Source organism: Vipera berus (assembly GCF_964194415.1).
Source record: "Vipera berus genome assembly, chromosome: 3".
Lineage (NCBI taxonomy): Eukaryota > Metazoa > Chordata > Lepidosauria > Squamata > Viperidae > Vipera > Vipera berus.
Genome location: NC_138204.1, coordinates 66,842,275 through 66,853,852, shown reverse-complemented (window position 1 = coordinate 66,853,852; position 11,578 = coordinate 66,842,275).

The following is an 11,578-nucleotide window of genomic DNA, read 5'->3' as shown; positions in this document are numbered from 1 at the left end:
TTGTCTCGCTTGGCAACAGAAATTTTGGGCTCAATTGTGGTTGTAAGTCAAGGACTATCTGCACAAAGTTTCTTGCTTGGTCTCTTTTTGTTTGTGTGGTAAAAACAGAATGTCAGAAGCTGTTCCATGAGGCATTATCCATAAGGAAGGCAATTGTAGTTTAATGTGATGCTTTGCAGCAAAAAGAGAATGTTTCTTATCATATGAACGAAAATGAATACATCCTTAATAGGAAACAATTTCCTTTTCCTGACACAGTTTGTTGTTTTAGCAGATGCCCATCTGCTAGTAGATTTGCCATTATGGGTTTGCTCTCATCCCCAGCAGCAGAAAACTTTCCCCCTGGACTAAAATTGTTTAGCAAAGAACAGCTGGGATGGCCCAAATAACATGTGGAAAGTTCAGTGAAATGTTGACAGTATCTGGAGTGGGAGCACCTTGCCTTGAATCTCCCTGCCCAATTACTGGAGCTAGTTCGCCAACCGCTAAATTGGCAAGGAGCTATACAAGTCATTACGCTACTGACATCTTTTGAAATGATAGCCTTAATTGTTACATTTATTTGCATTAGAATGGAATTAAGCTGCCTTCTCTGCCTAGTGTAACTATTGTCACTCGGAGAGAGTTGCAAGCTTCTGCACAGGTCAGGCCAAACCCACCCCCCAAAAAAAAATCCATTTTACATTTCCCAACCTGGAAACATCATTCGGAAAGCCAGACGAAACAAGGCCACTGGGGAAGTGGAGCAGAAAATGCAAAGATAGCTGTAAAATAAATAAAGAACAAAGGAAGAGAATATTGTGTTATGCGGGTCTGTTATTATAGAAGACATGCAACATATGAATTTTTATGTCTCTCCCTTTCCCAGCCTCTGGTCCCAGCCCTGCTACACCATGGTTGCTGCAATTTATAAGAATTTACTGGGGCAAATGCTAAATTGGTTTGCTTGCAAACAGCAATATAATATATCACTCCAGAGATACAGTGTATCTATTTGTCAAAGCAAATTTACCCTGTTTTGTCTCTCTTTCTTCAAAAAAAAAAAGAATGAAAGAAAACACAAGGAGTGAAATATCACAGTTTTCTCTCCCCCACCCACCTCCCTTCCTGCTTCCAGGCATACTTTAAAGGAAAAAGTGTGCATGGGAACCAAGTTACAGGAGGAAAGACCTTCTTGGTCTTTCTCACAGATGTGTTTTCTAATTGCTTTGACTTGACTTTATTGCAAAGTTGGGAATAGCTTTGATGTTATTCTATGAAGATCAAACGCGTTCTTTTTTATTTGGAGCATGGAAAATGTAGAGAAAGGATAGCATTTTTAAATGCATTTGCAAAATCCTTGTTTTAGCAATTGCTAGTCTAGTGAGTTAAAAAGTAAGCAGTTCCTAAAACATATTTACAGACTCTTGCTAATGCTTGAATTAACTGGGAAACCTTTTTCTGGCATGGAAAATTCTGCTGTAACGGTTGCCTTTTCCTTTCTAGCTGCAGGAGCTCCATGGAGGGAGCAACTGCATTGTTGTGTTTCTTGGCAAGCCCTTTCAGCACCCATCTCCTTCCTTCTCTCTCTGTCAGCTTTCTTTCAGGACCTTCTTTCAGCTTTCTTGTGATCATAAATTGGATAGTTGATGAAGTGTGACTAGTTGGGACTGAACAGGGGTAAAAAAAAGGGTGGTGGAGGAAGATTGGTGACAGTATTTGGCCAGCTCCTGTAGAAGAAGGCAAATTCTGAAATAGAAAATAAAAATAAATCTAATACTGTAAGAAAGCATTTAAAAAAAACACTGCCAGTATCTGAACATTAACATTTTGCTAATCATGGTACCACCATATTTGGAGTACTGGACAGTTTTGGTCATTGGATTTCAAAAACATATTATATATCTGGAAAAGGTGCAATTATGAGATAAGTTCCTGGCTCTCTAGCTTAAGGGGAAAAAAAGGAAATATAAAATTATGTATGGTGTGGAAAGGTTTATGGAGTGGAAATTGCTCAATCAACTGGCCCCATGCTATGAAATTAAGTGATGAAAGATTCAGAAGACAGATTGATAGTGGACTATAGTTTATGCAGTCCACTTCTATGATATGCAAGTAGGATTGCCAACTTGAGTGCTCTTAAAAAAAGGATGAGACAAATTTGTGGATGTTCATGAAGAAGCCTGTCCCGTGGGTTTGTGTTGTTTTTTTTTGAGATAATTAAGTTTGCAGTTAGGCACTATATATGGAGTAATGGGGTGATGTGTAAAAAGGTTAAATGTAACAAAAAACAACAACCCACCAGTTCTCTCTTCACTATATACCAAAAATATGAACTAAAAGAAATTCTCTCTCTCATATATATATATATATATATATATATATATATATATATATATATATATATATATATATAATTGTTATCAATGATTTTAATTGCAGTAGAGGTAATCCTCAACTTACAACCATAAATGAGCCAACAATTTTGATCATCAGTCATGAAAGTTGTAAAGCAAGTCATCACATGACTATGCCTGATTTTACTATCTTATTTGCATTGATAGTTAAGTAAATGCCATGATCATTAAGTGAATGCTGCAGTCATTAAGCAAACACCATGGTCATTGAGCAAACCCATTATTTGCTTGGGGTGTTTCCCCCCCCCATAAACCAGAAGTAAACACCAGTTTCTGGGGGGGAAAAGAAATATCCTAAATCACAGGGCCCTGCCAATGGCCATAAATATGCAGGTCAGTTGCAAAGCACCCGAAGTGCAGTCTGGATGTTGGAACTTCGAATTTGGGTCATCAGTTCATTTTGGGGGGTCCGTTGTATCTTCAAATGGTCGCTAAGTAACTGGTTGTAAGGCAAGGATTACCTGTAGTAAAACATATTCCAAACTAAAAGAAAAAAGGAATAGGATAAAAAAAGAGTGAAAGGTGCAAAAGAGGACAAAAAACCCACAGAAAATGGAAAGAAAAAAGAAAGATGATAATATAGTAGAAAATAAATATAAAAAGACGTGATTTCCAACTTTCATTACAAGTGTAAATATTTTTGTAACTCTTTTTTTTATTGAAAAGTTTTACATTTTTTAAAAAGACAAAACCCCTCCCAACCCCCTACCCCCTCCCCAACCCTCCCCAACACCTCCCTCCCTTCCCCCTCCCCCCTCCCCGACTTCCCAGAGCTCAATACAGGGTATAAAAATACAAGCAATCATAGTCTACCTTATGCAAACAACAATAAAATATTAAATCTATCGCACTTTAACTCTTATAAAATAACTACAAGCAATATAAATATCACATCAGTATTTATTCAAATGCTAGATGAAACTTTTTAGTCCCATATTTATTCTGGATATAATATTTTTTGTAACTCTTTAACCCCTCTTAGTGTACAACTGATGATTTATTTATCCCATATCCTATTTCATATCTATAAACAAATCTATAAAGCATAATCTTTTTATCTAGTGTCATCAGAACATCTGTTAAAAGTTACCAGAAATAACATCATATTTTGTTTTCACCTTGATTAAATAAACCAACCAAATGTATTTGGAAGAAATTCTAAGGAAATCTGAGAATGAGGCAGGAAAATAGAAGTCAAAAAATATAGCACACTTTTAATCTGTGCTATGAATTCCTCACTTAATGGAGAAGGAGTGCTTGAGTTTGGAGGGTTAAAAAATCAAATGCATTGAACAAATATCTTTTTTAATATAACTTAAGATTTGTCAGTGAGTTAGATTTCAGGTTTCCAAGAATTCATCAGGCAATATCATAAAAAACTTTTGCCACTGTTTTGGACAACTTTTGGGGTCTTTTACTGTTTTCCCTGTTTGCTGTGGTCAGGAAAACAGGAATCATAAGCACTGTATCATCTATAATACAAAGAGATATTGCCCTCTGTTTTCTATAGTGTTGTGCAAATAAATATGGACAACATTTCATATGAATTCCAAATTTCACTCTCATGTGTTGACACAATTGCTGAAATAGGTCAGTCATAAAGTGATAAAGATTCAGGAAGCAGTTTGATAAACAGAAAAGTTTAAGGGTTTCTACTACCTCCAAAAGGGACGCGGTGGCTCAGTGGGTTAGGATGCTGAGCCTGTCGATCAGAAGGTCAGCAGTTTGGCGGGTCGAATCCCGAGTGCCGCGTAACAGAGTGAGCGCCTGTTACTTGTCCCAGCTTCTGCCAACCTAGCAGTTTGAAAGCACGTAAAAATGCAAGTAGAAAAATAGGGACCACTACGGTGGGAAGGTAACAGCGTTCCGTGCACCTTTGGCGTCTAGTCATGCCGGCCACATGACCACGGAGACGTCCTCGGACAAGCGCTGGCTCTTCGGCTTTGAAACGGAGATGAGCACCGCCCCCTAGAGTCAGAAATGACTAGCACGCATGTGTGGGGGAACCTTTACCTTTACCTTTTATTACCTCCAAAAGCGTTTGACTCCCTTCCATTTATAGGAAAGTTATTCATAAGGAACAAAGTAAGTTTTCACCCTAAATTACTACAGGGGATAAAGTTCTTCTGTATGAGCAATAATTCACTGGTTGAAATTCCTGTAATCCTATCTTATTCAGCTCAATAAATCCTACTAACCAGTACTCTCTTCAAATCTTGCTTTCACTAGGAAGCAACTGCAAAAGCATAACAATCGCACAAAATTGTATAATAGTGCTGACTCATCTGGAAAGGTTGTTGAACTCTGCTCTAGAAGTTGCTAAGAAAGGCAGCAGAAGCAACAGCATGAGGTGGAAGCTGGCATATCCATATTTCTATTAGATCTCCATTGCTATAATCATCCAAGCATCAAAGGGATGGTGAAAAATGTGTTCCAGAGCTCCCATGTCCTCCTTATCATGAAACCTCCGCAGAGTTATTAATATCGAGCAAAATTAAAGAAACAGACAAGATATTCAGAAAGAGTCTTGAGTTATTTTCTGCTCCAAATAATTCAGACACCAAAAATGGAATTCTGGAATTCTCAATGGACTTGAAAATAAATACATTTTTGATTTTGGTCAAATCTTAGACAGTGAGGGTATGAGGTGTTTATTCTTGAATGTCTAGTAAATATAAAGTACATCATCACAGCAATTTACATCATGTGTGTGATTACATAATGATGTAATTACACAAATGATGTAAATTACTACAGAAATATGATCCACTGCATGCAAAAGCCATGGTATCAAGATTCACCAAATTGATGCTTCATTGAATTTGGAATTGTTCAAGGAGAATCATTTGCAAAGAGAAGGTGTCTGCCCAAGACTGCATTCTACGATGGCAAGATAGGATATTACCCAAGAAAAGAGTTACATGTTCAGACATTGATGGAAGATTTTACAGACTCTTTCAAAACAAGGGAGGAAATCATTAGCTTGAGACCCTGCTGAGTACAGAACCAAAACTAATCTTCTGAATGAAATATTAATACTAGTAAAGTTAATGCATGTAAGAGCTTTTATACTAGCAGGCACATCTTTATGTTTTATAGAATATATATTATCTTGAATAGATGCTTGGTGATACTTCAAAACTTTCCATAAAAGGGAATATAACATTTTAACACAAATAGATTTTCCTGATGTGAAAACTAATGCATATCCATTTTTGCAAATGACTATTTCTTTTTTTAAAAAATGGGAACATCCCTCTTCCCAGTATTTTGCTGCCTATAAGAATTAGTTCTCACACTAATAGTAAAAACAAAAAACGACATGATAATAAATCTGATGAATCCAACAAAGGACAGTTGGAAATGGGCCAGCCAATTAAAAAAAAAATTAAAAAACACCATGCTGCAATGAAATCCTTGTTTATTTTCTAGGCTTTGAATTTAGCAAAGGCTTCATATGTCAGTAGACCCAAGCTCAGGGCAGGTTCATATTATTAATATATTATTCATATTATGCACTGTGTTGATTGCTAATGTGTTTGTAGGTGCAATTCATGGTGTTTCCAGGTTCAATTTAAAGACCTTCATGGCTTGGTACTGGATTGCTTAAGGAACTATCTCTGGTTGTTTCTACCCATCTGATCTGGTTTGGTCCAGTATGTTCCAGGTCCTTTTGGCTACAGCCTTTTTTATGTGGTATGTCAGGCCCAAGTCCAAAACGGACACAACGAAAACAATAGAGTCCCATTCTTTATTTGCTTACACCTAATAGATAGAATATTGCTAGACTAAAGCTATAACCTTCTAACCTAATAGATATATTCTTATAAATATCTAGGCTCTGGCTACCTAAAACTTTTCCTTCAGGACTACATAGTCTATTATTTTGGGCCTCTCTTTAGAATGAGCTGCCTTCTCCCTGGGAAAATGCCATACTTCAACTCTGCTGCCCTTTTGTGAGGCTCTAAAGAACTGGCTTTGTGCCTGGACCTCTGAGTGTATAAAGAGACCCATCTCCTGCTTGTGCTAATGATTGGTATAGTTCAGGGGTAGGCAACCTCGGCTCTTTTATGACTCATGGACTTCAACTCCCAGAATTCCTGAGTCAGCATAGCTGACTCAGGAATTCTGGGAGTTGAAGTCCATGAGTCATAAAAGAGCCGAGGTTGCCTACCCGTGGTATAGTTTGCTCAGCCACTATATAGTTTATTTTTTTTAGTTTTTATTGTCATGTTTAAATTTTTCTTGTAATATTGCCCACTGCCCAGAGGCATTTGGCCTGATGGGTGGCCATATGAGTTGATTAAATAACTAAGGAAGCCCACAGCTCACCTGCACATTTGAGCTTTCTGTCCTCATGGCGAAGAAAAATGTAGGCAGAAAGAAGGATATCTTCTTCTTTTTTTTCTGTAGGTGCAAACCAAAGGGAAAATGTAAGACTTCCAATCAGAAGGAGCAGAGCATATGATAAGAATAGCAAAGTGGAGTAATAGAATACAGAACAGAGTTGGAAGGGACCTTGGAGGTCTTCCAGTCCAACCTCCTGCTCAAGCAAGAGACCCCATACCATTTCAGGCAAATTGTTGTCCAATCTCTTTTTAAAAATCTCCAGCGATGGAGCACTTTCTAGAGCAGCGGTAGGCAACCTCGGCTCTTTTATGACTTGTGGACTTCAACTGCCAGAATTCCTGAGTGAGCCATGCTGGCTCAGGAATTCTGGGCATTGAAGTCCATGAGTCATAAAAGAGCCAAGATTGCCTACCCTTGTTCTAGAGGCAATAGTCATTCCACTGCTTATTCTCACTGTCCCTTACTATCTATCTCTATACTCTATACTTCTAATATTTCAGTGCTTAATAAGTATAAGGAGCAAAGAACTAATACTTCTGGAACAATATCCCAAACACTTTTAATGTATTTCATCACAAATAATTAGATGTTCTGAGCTTCCCCAACATCAATTTGTACTGTAAACTCCATAGTATCTACAAAAAACCTGATCACTCCTTCTTTTAAACACAAATAAAACCAGAGTAGATCCTCAACATTTTTTCAGGATCCTTTAACAGGTAGAAATTCTCAATTCCTCTCAACATTTAATTAATTTAACAAGAAGTTTAGTTTTGAAAATGGATCATCCTGGCTTGCCTTTAATAAGTAGAATACAGGCTAAACAACAACAAAAAGATGGCTGTGTTTCTTTGTTAGTTTTGCCTTTTGGGGGATGTTATCAGCACAGGAAGTAAACTGGCATGTTGCTAGAACAAATTACTAGCATTCTGTCCCTCTCATTACTGATGAATGAACCATTCATTCATTCATTCTGTATGTAACATTATCTTCTGGGTCTTACCTATGAGCTTCACTTCAAACACTCATTCAAAGAATTTAGTTTTATTAACCACTCTGCCAGCAGCTGCAATCTTCCCTATTAGTCAATGGGCTTTAACTATTTCTGTGGAAGATTATGCTATAACCTCTTTTCCTGATTTGTGTCTTTCTTGGCAGATTAGATTACACAGGAAAGGTATACATTTGCAATAGTGGCAAAAATCTGTAGCTCAGGTGTAGGATGAGAGTGAAGGTTCATTCTCCAGTCTTGTGGGTTGGTTTCCAAACATTTCATTACCAGGCTAGGTAACATCTTCAGCTGAGTTTAGGGGATGTCAGTGTTCTTCTGTTATTAAGGGCTTCAGGTGTGGGTGTGTCAAGTGAGGGTCTTTGATAGGTCAGGTGTGAGTCATCAGTGAGAGCCCATCACAGACTCACTAATGACTCACAACTGATCCATCACAAGACCCTCACTTGACACACCCATACCTGAAGCCCTTATACCTGTAAATAGAAGAACACAGACACTGACATCCTGTTCTGTACCAGCCTGCTACCGGCCCTGCAGAAAAAGCAGGGACAACCCCTTTACAAACGGCAAGAGGCTGGAATAAAGCCTGCCAAATTTATTAACATAAAACAGAGCAAAACAAGACACCAACCATGAAACAGGAGCTATGAAACAGGAACTATTCAAGCGGTTGCCTTCAGCAAACCAGCCCTCCCACGCATTCCCCTTTTATACAGTTCAGGGCATGGCTTCTCTCTGCCTCCTTCCAAGGTGCCCCATTGCCTTCCTCTGTTTACTCCTGATTGACTGCCTCCTGCATCGGGCGTCCTTGAACAGGGCCAGCTGTGGGTCATCTTCATCCACGCTATCAGGCTCACACAGCTGGGTCTCTGTCATGACCAGGTGGGAGGGGCCTGGCTGAGGGCTCTGCGGAGCCTCAAAGCCATCATCAGCAAGCCCTTCAACACCCCCCTCCTCCTCCTCTGAGTCGTCCGACCCAACTGCCGAACCCACAGGCTGACCCTGAATCACAACACATCCTTTAAACTCAGTTGAAGGTGTTATATAGCCTGGTAACAAAACACAAGCTTGGAAAATGAACCTTCACCCTCAAAGGTGTACATACTGGTGTATCTTGTATCAAGGGAGTTGTGAGAGCAGTTCATTTGTTGTGCAGGTTGGTAAGAACTGACTGGGGTGTGGATGTGGACAATCTTAAGATAAATGTTTTAAAAACCTCCAAATTTAATAGGTTTGGCATGTGTGTATGTGCAGTGTGTGCCTTCAGCTCACAGTTGATTCCTGGCAACTGCCTGAAGTCATCCCTGCATGTTTTTGGCCACAATTTAGAAGTGGTTGCTGTTGTCCCTTTCCTAGGGCTGAGCGGTAATGATTGGCCCAGATCACCCAGCTGTAATGTGCATATGGCAGGAGTAAAACTCAGGTCTCCTGATTTCTAACCTAGTGCCTTAAACACTACTCTAAGCTGGCCATCTTAACAAATCTTGTCATCTATAATAGCCCATTTTATTCTCAGAAAAGGCTATAATCAAGCTTTGCAAATTTAGAACCCTCAAAATCTAATTCTTCTATTCTCTTTAACACTAGCACAGGGATAGAACTGAAGCGTATATACACCAATAGTAAATATAACAACTAAGCGGTTCAAAACCACTAATTTTACAGTAGAAAAATATAGCCAGACTTTGGAAAACTTGAAGATGTGAGGCACAAAGAAACCAAAACCAAAACCAAACCTCCATGATAAAGATAAAGAATAAGCATGCTTAGTGGTTACAGACTGATATTGGATTGCTGAGGAGAGAAACAATGGGAAATCCTCAAGAACAGGGCACAGGACAAAACAAAGGAGCACAGCTTACCAGCAGCAATGCCGAATACTGTAATGCAGTATTTGTTGGAGGCTCACAGGTGTGCTCTAATATAAGTGGGATTTAACAAAAAATGCTAAAACCATATTGTCAAGTCATTGGACAAGACTAATTAAAAGAAACATACAAACAAACATTTGGGTTAGGCAGCAAAACAGAAGATGTGATGTAGAATTTTATAAAGGTGTGTGTGTGTGTCTATATGTCTATATATGTCTACTTCCTAGCGTGAAGTGTTCACGCTAGGAAATTGTACCTGCAATCAATATTTTCACATGTTAAAGGTGAAGAACAAGTTCATAAAAATAGTGACGTATCTTAGAGTAGGAATGAAGAAGAAGTTAGATATGCTCTCAGAATCTCAAAATCACAATTAGAAAGAAAAACAATTACACCCATAGAAAACAATCATATTATTCTAATCCATTGCTTTCATTTAAATTAAACATAGTTTTCGTTCTAGTCTGCACTCATGTATCACTTGGAGCCATATGTTACTTTCAGCACACATAGAAAATGTTGTGCGCTACGGCCTTATAGAGAGATTAGTTGATTAGATTAGTTCTTTGGACAGTTTTAAAACTCTGAAAGGAAGCTGTACAATGTATATTTGAAGTGCCTCTCTGCCTTTTCATCTCATAGTGACCTATGTCAATCTAACCTTTCTTCGTTTTTTAAAAAAAATTCCAAGAATGCATAATTTCTCAAAAAAAAACCAACAACAACAACTAGACTGACATCAGAATTACTGTTGGTTTCATTTGCAAACTTTAAGTCATGGGTCTTCAATTTTAGCTGGCTGAGGAATTCTGAGAGTTGAAGTCCACAAGTCATAAAAGAACCAAGTTTGAAGTCCCCCTGCTTTAGGTCTTCTACAAATACGTAGTTATATGTTTCATGTTTCCTAAGCTAACATTAATACAGCTGAACCAGAATGACAAATTCTTTAACCATCGTACCAGGAAGTCAGAAAAACTTTTGTACTGAATTTAAATTCTGTCCCCTTTTTCTGTGTCTATTTTTTAATATACTGTCTGAGGAAGAACTCTATAAAGCGCTAGAACAATAAAGCTGGCGTATTGTTCCAATATTGTTTGTTCAGGTTATTTAAAAAGGCCTATCTCTATATCCCCCTCTCCCTCCCACTACTTCTTTTCTTGGCAGCAGATTCAAATATGAGATAATCAAATGACATTTCTCTCAGAAGATCCCATTCTATAGACAGAAGAGATAATGATGACAATTTTGACTGCAGTGCTGGGAAGCATAATTTATTTTCAATTAGGGATTAGCAGCATCCATGCTGTGTAATATCTATGGAATAAAATTCCACCCTTCAACCACAGCAGCAAGACAACTGCAAGTCAGGAGCTGAAGATCTGCATAAAACTCCTAAACAGAACCAGTAACTCCTGTTTGTTGTCCTTGAGAGGTTGACTTGTCTGACTTCCTGATTCAAAATAGACACAGTTACTGGTTAATCAGATGCCAAACAGGATTGTTCAGAAGGGTAGTTGTACTTGAATTTGAGATACCTTAAGAATGAATGGAAATTGCAGCAGCAGGAACTTTTGTGAATAAATGTTCATTTTATATAGTACTGTATATGTCTGAAGTAGCTGGAGTGGGTCACAGAATAATAATTATCCAGATTCTGTAGTTTATCTTCTCCTCACAGTAAAATGTAGGCTAGGTGAGGACAAGGAGGAAGGACTTGTTGTGCTTTGAGCAAATCATTAAAATACCTCATTTCAATTTATTTGGAATGGGGAAGTGAGCACTTATTTTTGTTAACTGTAGGAAGAGCTGATTACATTTCCAAAACATTAACACCCCACCAGCATCACCATTTATATTTCTCAGCTGTGTTTAATAGTATTAGTACTACCGTAGCATGCAGAGAAAGGTTTACTGATTTTCCCTTCTATTTAACAGCTTTTGAACTTCAT